The 17,538-nt window shown below is 27.7% G+C and overlaps 1 long non-coding RNA gene across 1 annotated transcript in view; it reads left to right on the top strand.

The window, feature by feature from the left end:
• LOC127277122 (uncharacterized) overlaps window positions 1–17,538 on the top strand; it is a 79,051-nt gene that overhangs the window by 9,424 nt on the left and 52,089 nt on the right. The window contains exons 3-5 of the long non-coding RNA XR_007842323.1: window positions 11,045–11,205; window positions 11,367–11,723; window positions 16,802–16,994. This is a non-coding gene — a long non-coding RNA (uncharacterized LOC127277122). The remainder of the gene's footprint in view (window positions 1–11,044; window positions 11,206–11,366; window positions 11,724–16,801; window positions 16,995–17,538) is intronic.

Here is a 17,538-nt window from a genome sequence, read left to right as displayed (position 1 = left end):
TTGGTATTAAATTAATACCTTTCATTTTACAGTGAAATCAACTTCAGACAAAAATCATCGTCCAGTTAAAATCGGTGACAACGTTCACGATCCCAATACCAGACGTATAGACTGTACACTTTTAACTTTTTTTTTTATTAAATAATTTTCATTTTCTAAATAAACTTGCACTGAAAATTTTACTCAAGGTTAATATGCTTCATTCACTTCTTCGATTTGCCTAAATTGAGAATTAAATTAAAATGTCGGCATTTTTGTAAATTCCCAGGTATTTCCCAAAATGCCTAGGCAATTCTGGAAATACCTATAAAAGTGTCCAGGAATTTTGAGATTTACCTAAAATTTTAGGCATTTCTGTAATTTCTTAGGACATTCACGAAAATGCCTAGGCAAATCGGGAAATACCTAAAAGTGGCCAGGAATTTTGAGATTTACCTAAAATTGTAGGTATTTCTGGAAATACCTAAGAAATACCTGGTCTTCGAGTTTTACCGGTAACATATATATATATATATTTAAAATTTAAACCACTTTCTCGACTAATGCGAACTGATTCTAATTCGAAACTATATTTCAACACGGAGAAAAATGAGTTTGCTATTATATGGATAGCTAATTTTTAGCTATACAGTAGCTAATATTTAGCTGTTACAGTAAACTATTTTAGCTATAGTAGCTAATTTTTAGCTGTATTAGCTAACGAAAATTGCTGTCCATATAATAACAAATAGGGTTAGCTAAAATAGCTAAATTTTAGCTAATATGGCTAACTTTTTTTCTCCGTGAAATTAAATAACATATATGTATTTGATCCTAGAGGCAAAAAAAATTCTGCCGACTGATTCTATAAACCTATTCCCATAGAATTAGTTTTTACTTTTTGGATGAACTATTACACTCTAAATCTAAATCCACACTGAGAAAACGATATGTTTGATTCAAACATATAATATGTTTAACCCAAACTTAAAATAGCTTTGTTATACAGTCAAACATATATTTATGTTTAAATTAAATATATTCTCTGGTTGATTCAATGTGAAAATATATTTAATTTAAACATAAATTATGGTTGATTTCAATTTATTCATAATAAATTTTTATGTTTAAATCAAACATAAAAATTTTAAACATATTTTCAGTTTAAGCCAAACAGAAAATATGTTTGAATCAAACATATAATTATTCAAACAAATAATAATTTTAAGCCAAAGTAGAAAATATTTTCTATATATTAAAATTAAACATAAAAACTGTGTTGGGTTAAACAAAAACTTTTAAACTGATCTTTATATTTGAAACAAATAATTCTTTTTTCTCAGTGCAGTGAAAATTTCACTGAATTCAAATCAATGGCTCCGCAGTTTTCTTTAATTCATCATCAGTGGAATTTCACTGGAAATCAGTAAAAATCACTGATTCTCAATGAAATTCCACTGGTGAATTATAAAGAAAACTGAGCCACTGATTTGAACTAAGTGAAATTTTCATTGATTTAGATTTAGAGTGCGTATAGTTTTGCTTTGAAGTCCGCGTCCGTCCGTCCGTCCGTCCTTTCGCGTTCTGATTCTAAAGAATTTTTATTTCTGATTGATATTTCGGTCCGAACTATATAATTCTACACTGAGAAAAATATGCTATATTGAATCAACAGCATTTCTGCCAAAGGTATATAAATTATTGATTCAAAAGGCATATGCTATATATAAAATTTGTAAAATATTTTCACAGAAAATTAAAAGGCATTAAAAATAAGCTGCAACCCTTATTATTTTAATCCAATTTTATTTTAATACACGGAGAAAAAAGATTTCTTTTATAAAGTAACTTTTACTACTTTCAGAGTAAAACTGGACCAACTCGAAGTTTCTGCGCATCTCTGGCAATTTTTACTCCAAAAATAGTAAAATTTACTCTAGAAATAGTAAAACTTACTACGGAAACAGTAAAATTTACTACAGAAATAATAAATTTTACTATTTTTGGAGTAAAAATTGCCAGAGATGCGCAGAAACTTCGAGTTGGTCCAGTTTTACTCTGAAAGTAGTAAAAATTACTTTTTCTTTTTCTCCGTGTACCAAAATGGATTAAAATAAGCAAAATTGAATTAAAATAATAAGCGTTGCAGCTTATTTTAATGCCTTTTAATTTTCTGTATTATAGAAATCTCATATATAAATGAAAGAATTTTCATTCGACAAAGATTTATATAAGAATCAGAAACTATCATTTAGCAGAAATAATAAGCATCAAAAGTAAATTTATAATTTTAACAATGGCTTATAGTTCTGATTCTTATAAATCGAATGTAAAGTGTACTGATGTTCTGCTTTGTAATACCTTCTGTTAGAGGGAAAATCTGTTAATTATATATGAAAGTTATAGATCTGTAAAACAGAAATGAATTTTTTTATTCATGTTAAAAAAAATTCACTGTCTGAATTAATTTTTCAAGTGCGCTTATAAGAGGGGATTATATATATATATATAACAATATATCTGGAACTTAATTTCAATTAGATTATCGAAATTTCAATAAAGGGAATCATGAAAATCACAGCGTAGAGGCGACAATAAGGGCATATCACTCACTCGTTCTCATTCACTGGTCCTCAAGCCACAACAATCGTAAAGGTCACGTGCTGCAAGGCGGTTAATAACGGTGTAACAAAGGCGGCTCCAATGTTTTACAAACAGCTATTCGCCACGTGTAAGCGCCCTGTCAAAACATTCCAAGTTTTCCTATCCGTAGTATATATATATATATATATCTCCTATACTTTATATGATGTACTTTTAGTAGACGCGTGTACCATACGGAAATCAGAACGATGATAGAGGGAGGCAGTATATATATATATAGTTTGGTCCAGTGTACACGCGTATGTGTGTGTCTCATCCAAAATCCACCCTTTTTGTAACACGAAAAATGCATGGGAAATAACTGCGGAGTCGTTTATTGCGGAATATATGGTTCAAAAAAACGCCTCGGGGAATTAATACTCATCAAATTCAATAATAGATTCATGTTTGCGGGACTCGAAATTGCCTTTTGAATTTAATAACCTGTCTAATATATACATATATATATATATATGTTGCTTTTGAAACTTGTCCTTAGCACTTGAGATTTTTATTATAATGCATTTCCCCCCCCCCCCTCTATTTATTCATATTTAGAGAGGTTATCCATAAATTACGATATTCTATTTTCATTAAAAGAAAAGAAATTTATCACACGAAAAAAAAAGTATAGAATATTTTTACCCCAAAAAATCGGTATAAAAATTACCTGCGCGCAACAAATTTTATTCTATACACGGAAAAAAATAGTTCGCGAAACTTTTGTAAACTAGTTTTTTCACTTTTGGACGATTCCAAAGTTTGGAAATCTTTTATTAACTTTTTCCAAGATTTCACGAACGTTTATCACTCTTTTCATAACAATCAATGTCTGCGCAGGCGCACAAAAAAAAGTTCGTGAAATCTTGGAAAAAGTTAATGAAAAATTTTCAAACTTTGGACAACTATATAGTTTACGAAAGTTTCGCGAACTATTTTTTTCCGTGTAAGTTGAGGACGCCACCGTCTATATGAATTAGCATTGCGGTTAAAATTATCCGCAAACAAAATTTACCCAGCGTTTTTTTCTGTGATATATGCTACGGAAAAAAAAATACTAGTTACAAAGTAAAACCTGCATTTTTGGCAAAACTTTTGCTTTGGAAATAGAAAATATTACTATACTAATTACACAGAAAAAACGCTGGGTAAATTTTGGTATAATTTTAACCAATGCTAATTCACATAGACGGTGGCGCTCTCAACTAGGATAAAATTTGTTGCAGGTAATTTTTATACCGATTTTGGGGTAAAAATTCGACTTTTTTTTTCCTGTGATAAAATAGTTAAGTTTACTCTAAAAATATTAGTTTTTACTATATATTTATGGAGTAAAAGTTGACAGAACTTTCGGCTTTATTTTGTAAATAGTAAAAGTTACTTTACTAATATATATATATATATATACATATATATGTTTGTAAAAAGGTAACAAGTCTGGGAATTCTTGGACGATATATGCGACAAAAGCCTCAGGGAATTTAGTGGTTTCATGTACCCGTCAGAACCCTTATAGGGAGTACCATCGAAAGGTGGTTTACATCGTCGAGTAGCGCATCGTGATTAATTTCCCCCTTCTCCTACGGTAATTGCTTTTTAAGTACCCGGACTATATATATATATATATGCGTGTGGGAAAGCTCAGATATATACTACTCCATATACAAAAGGGACCGAGTGTGAGAAGAAAGATAACGCAATTATTTTTCAACAAGTCTAGTGAATTAAAAAAAAAAATGATTTCTTCATTTTAAAAACTAAATTTTCTCAGAAATAATCCAATTTTTTTTTTTTTTTAATGATTTGAATTTGTATATATATATATATATATACTTTTTAAGAGACATATCGTTATAGGCAGCCACAATGTTCAAACATGCGCGTCAGCCAATCGATATGAGATAATTCCGATTTACGATATACGCTTACGGTCGCTAATTGTCTGATTTATCGACGATAAACGATAATGCGATTAACATTGCAGTCGCCTGTGCTTCGTTGAAAATTTGAATGTCCATTCTATAGTACACAAAATTTCAATTATAATGTTCGAAATTACGATGATGCGATTCAATTGAAATACACAGGATCATTATTGTCATAAGGAATTATTTGCCAGGACGAGTGTTTTAATGCACATATATATATAGCAAGTACCAATGTGAATATCGTACCATTATAGTAATTATCAATTAACTTTATTTTTTCAATTTAAATTATGATTTTAAATTAATATGACAAGTATAAAATAGCATGAATAAAATGTCACAAATTTTGTTAGTTAGGGAATTTATGGATTGAGAAAAAAATGAATCTCTAAACCGAATCTGGTTACAAATTTTAAAATCTAAAATTTTTATTTCAAAATTGTCTTTTAATAGAAGATGATCATAAAATCAGTCGCCACATTAATCTAAAATTTAAAAAAATATATTAGAAATAAGTTTACTATAGTTAAGAATTAAGTCTATGGAGTAATTCTGCCTTAAGATTGATTCTATAGATGATTTTAGACTTATTTCTGATTTGTATTTCGGTCAGAACTAATTCTAGTCTAATGCCGACTGATTTTTAGTCTTATATTATTAAACTTCATTTCAGCCTGATACAAATTAGAAACAAATCTATATAGAACTAATGTAAAATTAGTTCGGACCGAAATATCAGTCAGAAATAAATCTTAAATCAGATATTGCATTAATTCAGAATTACTATATATACGAACCGAAATACAAATCAGAAGTAGGTTTAAAATTATTTAGAATCAGTCCTGCATTAGTCCAAAATTTAAACGAAAAAATATATTAGAAATAAGTTTACTAGTTATAAGAATTAGTCTAGACTAATTCTGCCCTCCTGCAGATTAGATTCGGATTTTCGACTTATTTCTGATTTGTATTTTGGTCGGAACTAATTTTAGACTATAATGCCAACTGATTCCAGTCTTATTTTAAAAACTGAACAGTATTCTGATTATAATTCTGAAGTACAGAGCTGACTGATTTTGATTAATTCTGAAGTACAGAACTTACTGATTTTAATGAAACAAATAATGTTTAGAAGTCTGCTGTAATTCAGAATTAATCATAGACTCCCAGATAGCACGGAAACTTGCAGCAAGCTTGCGGCAAGTTAACCGTGCAAGCTTGTCGAACCCGGGTTCAATTCCCAGTCCCCTCAAATTTGTTTCGAAAATTTTCTCGTTAAGTTTCCAAATGAAAATAAACAGGACATAATTAATAATAATAAACGTCACAAGGATTTTCAAATTTGAAAAAAAAACAAATAAATTTTTTTTTAATTTAAAATGTAATTTTTTAAAAATTGCAGCAAGCTTACAGCAATCTTTCACGGCAACCTTGCCGCAATCATTCTTAGTATGCTTGCAGCAATCTTGTAGCAATCTTTCATGGCAAGATTGCAGCAACCTTTCCTGGAAAGCTTACAGCAAGCTTTCACGGCAAGCTTGCCCTGGGTGGGACATTTCGCTAGCTCAGACAAGCTTGCAGCAAGCTTGACAAGCTTGCACGGTTAACTTGCCGCAAGCTTGCTGCAAGTTTCCATGCTATCTGGGCTGAAATACAGATTTATAAAATGAGACCGCAATTAGTTTGCATTTGTCCAAAATTAGTATCATATATAGCCGATTTGTAAATTAAATATTAGAATCAATTCGCAGTAGAGGTAAATTAATATAAATCAAAAAATATGAATTTGAAATAAGTTTAGAATCATTTAGAACCGTCTGCGCATTAGTTAATAAATTAGGAATTTGCAGATTTAAAGTTTGGTGTGACAAAAATAGAATTTAGTCTGAAATCAGTTGGTTTAGCCCTAAATACAAATCAGATAAACATTTAATTAGTACGCATTCTAAAATTTTAATTCTAGGAACTGAAATAAAGTTTGAAAATGGAGGCCCAAAAAACAATCGAAATTATAGTTCGCATTCAAAAAAAGAAAAAATTTATCCTAGAAATAGTTTAACCAAAATTTTACTTAAATTTCAAACTGAATTTTGATAAAAAAAAAAAAAAAAAAAAAAAAAAAATTTACTATCCGGAAACAAGGCGATATTGACGTGAATGATTAATATAAAAGGGGATCAGAGAATATGGAAAAGGGATGTGCGCGCAAAATGGAGGTTTTGCTGAGTATGGCGGATAGTATCGTAGGGATATATATTCCTCAACAAAAAATATATATATATATATATATATGCGATGTCATGGTTATGTGTTGTCCGCCTTGTCAATTATATTTCATGCCATCAGTTTGGTGGAATTTTTTTTTTTTTTTTTTTTCGAACGCAACGGAGAGACATCGCTCGATCAATATTTGCGCAGCCGGGACTGGAACCACGTCACTCGACCTTCCAAACACATGTGAATGCGATCGAACATCGCAATGTCATATATATGCGTCTGCGTACATGTATATATGTGCCATCTAAAAAAAAATGCACCAATATTTTTATATTAACTTTTTTTGTTATAACAAAAAAAAAAGAAAAAGCTCCCTTTTTATTAGGCAAACAAAAAATTTTTCAATCATATCCAAAAATTGATGTAAAAAAATAGTATATATATATATCTATACTCTTTTTCTCAAATATAATTTTGACGAGTGTGTGCTATTTCATGGAAATGGTTTTTGAAAAAGATTTATTTTTTTTTTTTATTTTTTTTTGAGATCACGCTAACCAAGATACTGACCGATATGTTTGCTGTAAAAATTATTGTTAGTTTCTTATTCAATAAGACTAGCGAGTAGTCGTCGTCGCACTTGAGCAAAAACCGCAAGTACTCGCAGTATTCACGCTAAATGTCTGTAATGAGTGATTATCTTGGTTAGCCTGGTTAACACGTGGCACCAAGGTAGCGCCAAGTGTACGCCGTATTTACTTACCACGACACGTGCCTCTCTACCATTTACGCAATCAGTACATATTTTTTTTTCTAAATTTTTGTATTTTACTGTTGTAGACATAATTTTTTTTTCTCTTTTAAAAGTCAATCGATATTATAAATTATAGAACGAATTTCTAAAAATATATTTAGTTAATTTTATGGAATTTCATTTGTCATAATTATTTTTGAATTTTTATTTATTCAAATTATATAGTATAGAATTTTGTGGAATTCAAAAAAAAGAAATTAAATGATATATATATATATATATAGGGTATATGAGATTGGTTCATGGTGTTATGAGGTCATATTTTTTTTTTTTCCAACTTTTTTTTCGCTTTGGTCAAGTAAATCGAGGCTTGACGCAACGTCAATCTAGGGACTTTCCAGGATCCGGGCTGTTTGAACGACAAATATTTTGTCGTCAAACTTCTGTCGCGCGGAATGAACGTGTCTATATGTGCAGTGCTAATACAAAGCATTTTGCGGTCGTTTGCTAAAATCAAATTATATCAACTCGTCTCATTTCTAAGTACAATCATATCATCTATATTAATCAAAATAGAATAAATGAATTATATACTTATAATTTAACTGTGTTAATTAACACAAAAATTAGGAAAATAATTCCAAATTAATGTTTGAAACAAAAATTATAATCCAAAAGTATATATAGTTTGGAATTAGTTTATAAGACAAAAAAAATTATTACAAATTTCAATTTATGATTCTAGGACAGAAATTTACAATTCATCGAATTTGTCCGCATTTTTATTTGTACGAATTTTTAAGACGCCGAATTTTTATTTGTCCGAAATTACAAATGCGTGATTAGCGAATTTTCAAAAATTTAATGCACCGCAATTTTTCGGTCATTTGTAATTTCGGAAAAAATTAAAATTCTAATTCGCCGAATTTCAATTTGTCTAAATTTTTATTTGTACGAATTTTTAAGACGCCGAATTTTTATTTGTCCGAAATTACAAATGCGTGATTGGCGAATTTTTAAAAAATTGCACCGCAATTTTTCCGTCATTTATAATTTCGGAAAAAATTAAAATTCTAATTCGCCGAATTTCAATTTGTCTGAATTTTTATTTGTACGAATTTTTTAATGGTAGAATTTTTAAGAAGCCGAATTTTTATTTATCCGCGAAATTACAAATGCGGCTAAAAAAAAAACAATCGACAGAAAGATTTCGTAGCAATTTATCGAAAATTGATAAACTAGAAATTATCAAGTAAATCGTATGATTATATAATTTTTGAAAAATTGCGCGCCATAATCTTTCGGTCATTTGTAATTTCGGGCAAATTAAAATTCCAATACATCGAATTTTAAGTTTTCCAAATTTTTTATTTATACGAATTTTTTTTTAATTGATAGAATTTTTGAAGACGCCGAATAATTCATTTATCCGAAATTATAAATATGGACGAACAATTAATTGACATAATGATTTCGGGGCAATTTTTTGAAATTGACCATTTAAAATTTATCAATTAAATCGTGATTGAGCAATTTTTGAAAAATTTGCGCCAAAAATTTTCTGTCGCGATTATTTGTTCTGCCATTTGAAATTTCGGACAAATTAAAATTCCAATTCGCCAAATTTCAATTTGCCCGAATTTTTATTTGTACGAATTTTTAAGACGCCGAATTTTCATTTGCCCGAAATTATAAATATGAACGGACAATTAATTGACAAGAAAAATTTTGGAGCAATTTTTGTTAAAATTTACCAATGACAAACTTTCTTGATAATATTTCTAATTACTGAATTTTTTAAATCGCACCAAAATATTTCTGTCAATGGTTTTTTCCACCATTTTGTAATTTCGGACAAATTAAAATTCGAATTCATTGAATTTTTTCAAATTTTTTATATTTATACGAATTTTTATTGATAGAATTTTTAAGACGCCGAATTTTCATTTATCCGAAATTATAAATTAACGAACAATTAATTGACAAAAAAGATTTCGGGTCAATTTTTGAATATTGACCAATTAGAAATTATCAATGAAATTGTGATTGGTCAATTTTTGAAAAATTTGCGCAAAAAAATTTTCTGTCAATTGTTTGTTCTGCCATTTGTAATTTTAGACAAATTAAAATTCTAATTCGCCGAATTTCAATTTGTACGAATTTTTTAATAATGGAATTTTTCTAAACTCCAAATTTTCATTTGCCCAAAATTATTATAAATGGATATGAAGAAAACAAATCGACAGAAAAATTACGGTATAATTTTTGAAAATTGACCAATCACGATTTACTTGATAATTTCTAATTGGTAAATTTTTGAAAAAAATTGCGCCGTAATCTTTTTTCTGTCAATTGTTTTTTTTTTGGCCACTTGTAATTCTGTACAAATTAAAATTCCAATTCGCCAAATTTCAATTTGCCCGAATTTTTATTTTTACGAATTTTTAAGACGCCGAATTTTCATTTGCCCGAAATTATAAATATGGACGAACAATTAATTGACAAAAAAGATTTCGGGGCAATTTTTTGAATATTGACCAATTAGAAATTATCTTGATAAATTCTATCAAAAATTCATAGAAAGAATAAAAATTCGTATATAAATTAAAATTCAGTGACTTGGAATTTTCGAAAAATTTTCGATCTTTTCAAAAATTCGATTGATATGTAATTATTTTCGTGTGAAGTGGAATTTTTTTTTTTCACAAATCTTTCAAAAAAAAAAAAAAAAATGGTAGCTACTTTCTGCATTAAATTACACATTTAAAATTAGTGTTGATAAAAAAAATATAATTGTCGATATCAGCAAATATTTGATAGGTCTCGTTAAAAAATTGAAGATTTGATATATATTATCAAAGAAGAAAATCTCGGTGAAGACGCGTGAAATATATTTATCTTTTTGACTAATATATTAAAACGGTAACAAATTGACATTACCAGGTGCAATTGTCCTGCGTTTCAAACACAATGATAAACGAAGTATATATATATATATATGTATACCGGCCGTAAACATTGCTGTGCAATGTGTTGTATCTAGGATTTTGAACTGTCAATACACACAGATAGGAAGCCAAAAGTGAGACACACATATGTTTACCAAATATATACGCCTCTGTCCAAGCTCATACAAACGACACCTATCCATATTTTGCGCGCAGACACACGGTTTATTATATATATATAGCTGAAAATATATGAGTCGATATATAGGCTTTCGATTACCAAAGGCAACATTTCTTATTTACCTCTCAAATATTGAGTCATAATATTTTTTTATTTAAATCTTCCTTGTGTACAGAATCACTCAAAATAGGTATAATATGTATATCTTTTGATTGTTCTTCTTTATACTCGTAAAAAAAAAAAATATTAATCTCAATCAAACTTGAGATAATTTTATTTAGAGTGAGAAAAAAAAATTGTTTTTATTTAGATATTATAATGTTTGAAAATTAAAAAACAAATTTCTGAATTTGAAAAAAATGATAATTTGTAAATTTTATTTAATTTTTTCTAGGAAAGTCATCATCATCATCATCCGGTTTTGTCATTATACGAGAGACGCGGAGAAGATGTTTTTAGCGCAAAATGCGTTTTCTTTTTTTTCGTCGTATCTTCGAAGACTGAAAGACGTACCTATATAGTATAGTTAATTAAGTGCTAACAAGGAGTGACCAAGTAAAATTTTACAGAATGACTATATTTATATAAAAATAATTTCTTTTTCCTTGTCTATTTTTTAAATCAATTTTTTAAATCAATTTTTTAATTCAATTTTTAATATTGCAAATTAATTGTAATAAATATTATATGAATTTTAACATTGACTGTACTTGTAGATGGCTTCGAGGACCGAGGAGGAGCTAGTGTGAAATCGTCGAAAACTCATACGGGACAGGTATGAAGTCACAAGCGGCATCGAGTGCCGTTCAAGGAGGAAATCTTGTTCTCTTCGTAACGGGACACACTATGAACCCAAAGGAAAAGACGCAAAAAGAAGGAGAGAGAGAGAGAGAGAGAGATATGATTCTCGACGGAGAAGAAAAAAAAAAGCTTGGAGCAAGAGAGAGCGCGGACGACGGGAGCCAAGCGAAAAGAGGCAAATTAAAATTCATGAACGTTTCGAGCGCTGTTGAATTAAAATTCATGGTGAAATTATCGCTAGCTCCTTGAAAACAAAAGAGAACAGACTTATAGTAAGTACCTTCTATGAATTATTTCTTTGGTGATAACTTATATTTCAAACCATCACTATTTTACCATTTTTTTTTTCTATTTTGCAAAAATTCGGAAATTCTATTTAAAAATTCTTTTACACAAAAAATTTGGCTAAATATAGAAATTTTGAAAAGAATTATATATAGAAAATAGAAAATTAAATAAAAAATTTTGGCAAAATATAATAAAACTGCTTTTTAAAATTTTTCAAAGGTATGCAATGATTATCCCATAAAAAATTATTAGTGAGAATTTTCAAATTTTTTTAAATTTTTTACACGAATTTTCATTTTTTGAATTAACATTTGTCGGAATTAATTTTTTCAAAGAATTTTTAATTAATAGAAATTTTTAGGTATATAATTTTGATTTTATAGAATTTTTAATACGCCAAATTTTCATTTGCCCGAAATTATAAATATGGACCAACAATTAATCGACATAAAGAATTCGGGGCAATTTTTTGAAAATTTACTAATTAAAAATTATCAATTAAATCGTGATTGGTCAATTTTTGAGCGCAAAAAAATTTTCTGTCGATTGTTTGTTCCGCCATTTGTAATTTTGGACAAATTAAAATTCCAATTCACCAAATTTCAATTTGCCCGAATTTTTATTTGTACGAATTTTTATTTGTACGAATTTTCATTTGCCCGAAATTATAAATGGACGAACAATTAATTGACATAAAGATTTCGGGGCAATTTTTTGAAAATTGACCAATTAAAAATTATCAATTAAATCGTGATTGGTCAATTTCTGAAAAATTTGCGCAAAAAAATTTTCTGTCGATTGTTTGTTCTGCCATTTGTAATTTTGAACAAATTAAAATTCTAATTCGCCGAATTTCAATTTGTACGAATTTTTTAATAATGGAATTTTTTCTAAACTCCAAATTTTCATTTGCCCAAAATTATTATAAATGGATAAAAGAAACAATCGACAGAAAAATTTCGGTATAATTTTTGAAAAATTGACCAATCACGATTTTCTTGATAATTTCTAATTGGTAAAAATTTTTGAAAAAATTCCGCCGTAATCTTTTTTCTGTCAATTGTTTTTTCGTCTACTTGAAATTTTGGACAAATTAAATTTCCAATTCGCCAAATTTCAATTTGCCCGAATTTTCATTTGTACGAATTTTTTTCTTTTTTTTCCATTTTGCAAAAATTCAAAAATTCTATTTAAAAATTCTTTTACACAAAAAATTTAGCTAAATATAGTAATTTTGAGAAGAATTATATATAGAAAATAGAAGATTTAAATAAAAAATTTTGGTATTTATAATAAAACTGCTTTTTAAAATTTTTCAAAGGTATGCAATGATTATTTCATAAAAAATTATTAGTGAGAATTTTCAAATTTTTTTAAATTTTTTACACGAATTTTCAGTTTTTGAATTAACATTTGTCGGAATTACTTTTTTCAAAGAATTTTTAATTAACAGAAATTTTTAGGTGCATAATTTTGATTTTATAGAATTCTTAAAACGATGAATTTTTATTTGTCCGAAATTACAAATTGCGGAAAAAAAACAATCGATTTTCGCCGCAATTTTTAAAATCCCACCAATCACGATTTTTTTTTTCGACAACTTTTGATTGGTGGATTTTAAATATCGCGGCAAAATTTTTCTATGTCGATTGTTTATTCCGCGAATTAAAAATTCGGCGTTTTGAAAATTCTAATAAAAATTCTTGTTGAGTAAATATTTATTTAAAAAGAAATTCTGTACAAATTTTAATTCGAAAAATAAAAATTCGTCTAAAAAATAATTATTTCTAATAAAATTCTTTAAAATAAAAATTTTAACTAATGATTTTTATGAGATAATCATGCGCACTTTCCAAATACTATGGAAATTTGATTCTGAAAGGAATTTAGTAAATATATAATAATATAATAATATAATAATTCCATACAATGGAAATTTCATGACCTTTTTGGGGATAATAATTTTTTTTTTTTTATTCCGCTAAAGAATGATAAACTTTTTTTTTCCAAAGAGAAGGGAGATATAAATTTATTAGCTACGCGGTTTAACCCTATGACCCTAAACAAAAATGGGGCGATTCAATTTTTATCATGATTGTGTATCGAAAAACAATTGAGAAGATTTTGGAGAGTTTATATACCCCATGATATTTCATTTGGATCTCACTTTTGCCCGGCGGCGTAAAATGTGGTTCCTGACTGGAATGTCGTCGTGTATATATACATATAGTAAACGCGAGCAAATCAGGGGTAAGCTTGAGCGACAGGACGGCTTAGGGGACCCCCTAGCTATATATATATATATGTGTGGGCACAAGGGAGTGGTTGCATTAAATACAAGCGTACCATATAGGGAAATATGCACGATGGTTATTGTACTTGCACCCTCTCTCTGTCTTTTACGAACCTGCAATGACGAGAGCAAAAGGCTCAAAATAATACCAGCTAAATGCTACATATTGCTTGGTTTGTCACGAATTTATATTCGGATTTGAATGCCGATTTCAATCTCTGATCCCCCGCTCACAAATATATACGATAACTTTTAATATATCTCAAATGCGAGGAGTTTTTCCTGTTTTTCGAAAATGTTGATGTATATATTTAGATTTAGGGTGTGTTTAGGAAAATTATTTTCTGCTTTAGTGGAAATTTATATAATAAATTTATTTCCCAGGTTCAATTGGGTTTGATAAATATTTTTCCAATAGAAAATTTTTTCTTTTTTTTAGAAAATAAAAATTTTCATACAATTAACATCTAAAATATATTTGTGACGAATAATTTTTTTTTTTTTTTTTTTGGAGAAATAAAATTAAATTTTTAATGAGTATATATATATGAAAAATAAACTTTCGAACAAATGAAAAATTCTGATGAATTAAATTTTTTGTGAAAGTGAAAATTTTAATTGAATAAAAATTTAGATTTACACATTTTTTAATTGAAAAATTTTGATGATTAAAATTTGGATAAAAGGAAAAATATATAATGAAATGTTCGAAAAATTATGGATAAATGAAATTTTGTGAAAGATAAAATTCGAATGAATGAAAATTGGGAAAAATGAAATTTTAAAAAAGAGAAAATTCGAATATATGCGGAAATTTAAATAAGTATGAAATTTTTCTAAATGAAGAAAATTCTTTTAATTGAAAATTTTTTTGAGATTATAAATGAAAATTCAGAGAAATTTGAAATTAAGAAAAGAAAATTGAAAAATATTAAAAACTATATTTCACCATGAAAAAATATAATTTAATTTTTATAATATATACAGTGATTGCACGTGTCATTTTCAGTATCTTCTCTTTTTTTCTCTCCTTAATATTATTATATTAATATCTATATATATGGTTGCAATACCCACAAGTCCTTGAGAATTTGATGTAAAACCGCAGCTTGGTGTGACATGAAATTATTTCTAGTACTCTTGTGATCAACATACGTAACATTACTCCAATGTTGTATTCGAATATGTATATATATATATTGAGAGCCGAAACTTGATGGCGAACGGAAAAGAGATGAACGTCCCACGTGGCTATTCGAGTACTCTCAACGTCATTTTGCTACCAGAAGTGTCGTCTCTCTCGGACCCTTTTCATTCACGAAATTACGAAAAGCCCAGGCGTTACTTTCAATTTCTGTTTCTAGTTTCTTTTTTTTTTAATTCCTCTCTCGTTTTCTTTTTATGTAAAATTTTTTTTTTCTTCGTAAATTAACGAAAAAAAAAAATCTAAACATGTTTTGTATTTTTTTTTCGCGCTTCTTGTTAAGGAAGTAGTAGAAAATATTTTTAACTTGAGCTAAAAAAAAAAAAAAAAAAAATCTACGTTGAAAGTGTGAGATTTCATTTTGTATATATATAATAAAAATTTAAATAACAGGAAAACTATAAACACGTGCGCGCGCTATGAAAATTGTTGATTATGTGCGAGAAATATATAGATATATATAGGAATAAATGTGTAAATGCAGCTTGTACAGTACATCCTCACCTAGCTGCACAATCAGACAGAGAAGTGAGGCTGTATTTGGTATTGTGAATGTTGACTCGGAGTATATTTGTCTAGCAATGGAGGAGAAGCGAAGCAAGCAAGGGTATGGTCGACTCAAATATTGTGCTGTTTCATTCAGCTTCACGACGATCATAGACACATTATATATCTCGCGACATTTTGTATATATATATATATATATATATATATATATATATAAAAAGACATATTATCATCTCTTCAATTTGCAAAACAAATGAAAAAAAAGAGCAAAAAAAAATTAAAAATAATTTACTCTTTTTTTTCAATGATAATATATATTTTTAAAAAAGAAAATAATTTTATAACTTTAGTAATATTGATTTTTAATTAACCGAATTATTGTTTAATGAAATTTGTATTTAACAGAATTCATATATTGAACCAAATTTTCGTAACGAAGAATTTTTATTTCACCGAATTTTAATTTAGCAAAATTTTCATTTAACATAATTTTTATCCAACTGAATTATATATAATTAACTGACTTTTTTTTTGAAGAACTTTCATTTAGCCGAATTCTTATATATGTATAAAATATATTGAACCAAATTTTCGTAAGGAATCCGAATTGTAATTTAATAAAAAATTTTCATTTAACAGAGTTTGATTTTTCAGCGAATTCCAATTTTTAAAAATTTTTATTTTAATGAATAAAAGAATTTTTAATTTAATTAAATCAATATAATTTTTTATTTATAACTAAATTTTCATATTAAGAAATTTTTAATTCAATCGAATTTTTATTCAAGAAAAATTTTATTTGATTAAATTTTTATTTAGCACAATATTTAACAGAATTTCTAAGTAGAAAGTAAAAAATTTTTGTTATAAATTGAGAAATTGTGCTAAATGAAAATTTGTTGAAATAATAAAATAATAATAGGAAATTAAATTAAAAATAATAAATAAATAATAAAAATTTGTATTAAATGGAAATTTTGTTAAATAGGAAAATTTATAAAAATAATTTTATAAATGTAATATGATAAATTATTTAAAAAAAACAAAATTTTTTTTAGGAAAAACAAAAATATGGAGGAAATTTTGGATTGTACACCAAATTCTATATATATATAATGAGAGAGAGTGGGACGAAGGAATCTTGAAATAAACGCAAATTGGAAAATATCGACTTATTGGAGTGAAATTTTCAAACTATATTAAATTCTAAAAATAGTCAATACTAGAGGAAAGGATTTTTTCATCATATGCGTGAGTATTATTATATTTCTTTCTATAAAGAAATTTCCAATATATTCTTTTTTGATGAAAAAAAAAGAAATAAATTTGGAGAATTTAAAAAAAAATTTGAGGAAATTTTAAGAATTCCAAAAAGCTTTTTGGAATTTTTTTTTAGAAAAGATTGAAAATTAAATGAAAAGAAAATTCAATTGAATATGAATTGTCTTTGAGAAAATATAAATGGAGGATATATAAGGGGCAATAAAAAAGGAATTAAATTTATATATTGAGAGAGAGAAAGAGGCGTGTCGTCGTCGCTATATACAAGAAATTGAGATCTTCATCATCATTCTCCTCTCTCTCTCTCTCTCTTTCTCTGTGCTCTAAATTAAGGGAAGCGGGTTTCCGAGAAGCTCCGCGGGGATCTAATTATCAGTTTGGGAGAACTTTCGAAATTAATAAAACTAGCTGCCCGCACACCGCTACCCACCTCATCCTGTCCGCGTCTTTTCCGTTATATTACTCTCGGAAGTAAAATCCAAGTTCCTTGCAGGAGAAAGAGAACGTATATATA

Source organism: Leptopilina boulardi, unplaced genomic scaffold (assembly GCF_019393585.1).
Source record: "Leptopilina boulardi isolate dan_hultmark-lab unplaced genomic scaffold, ZJU_Lbou_2.1 LbouV2_165, whole genome shotgun sequence".
In the NCBI taxonomy this organism is placed as follows: Eukaryota; Metazoa; Arthropoda; class Insecta; order Hymenoptera; family Figitidae; genus Leptopilina; species Leptopilina boulardi.
Note: the sequence above shows the minus strand (reverse complement) of the source record. Positions and strands in the feature narration are given on the sequence as shown.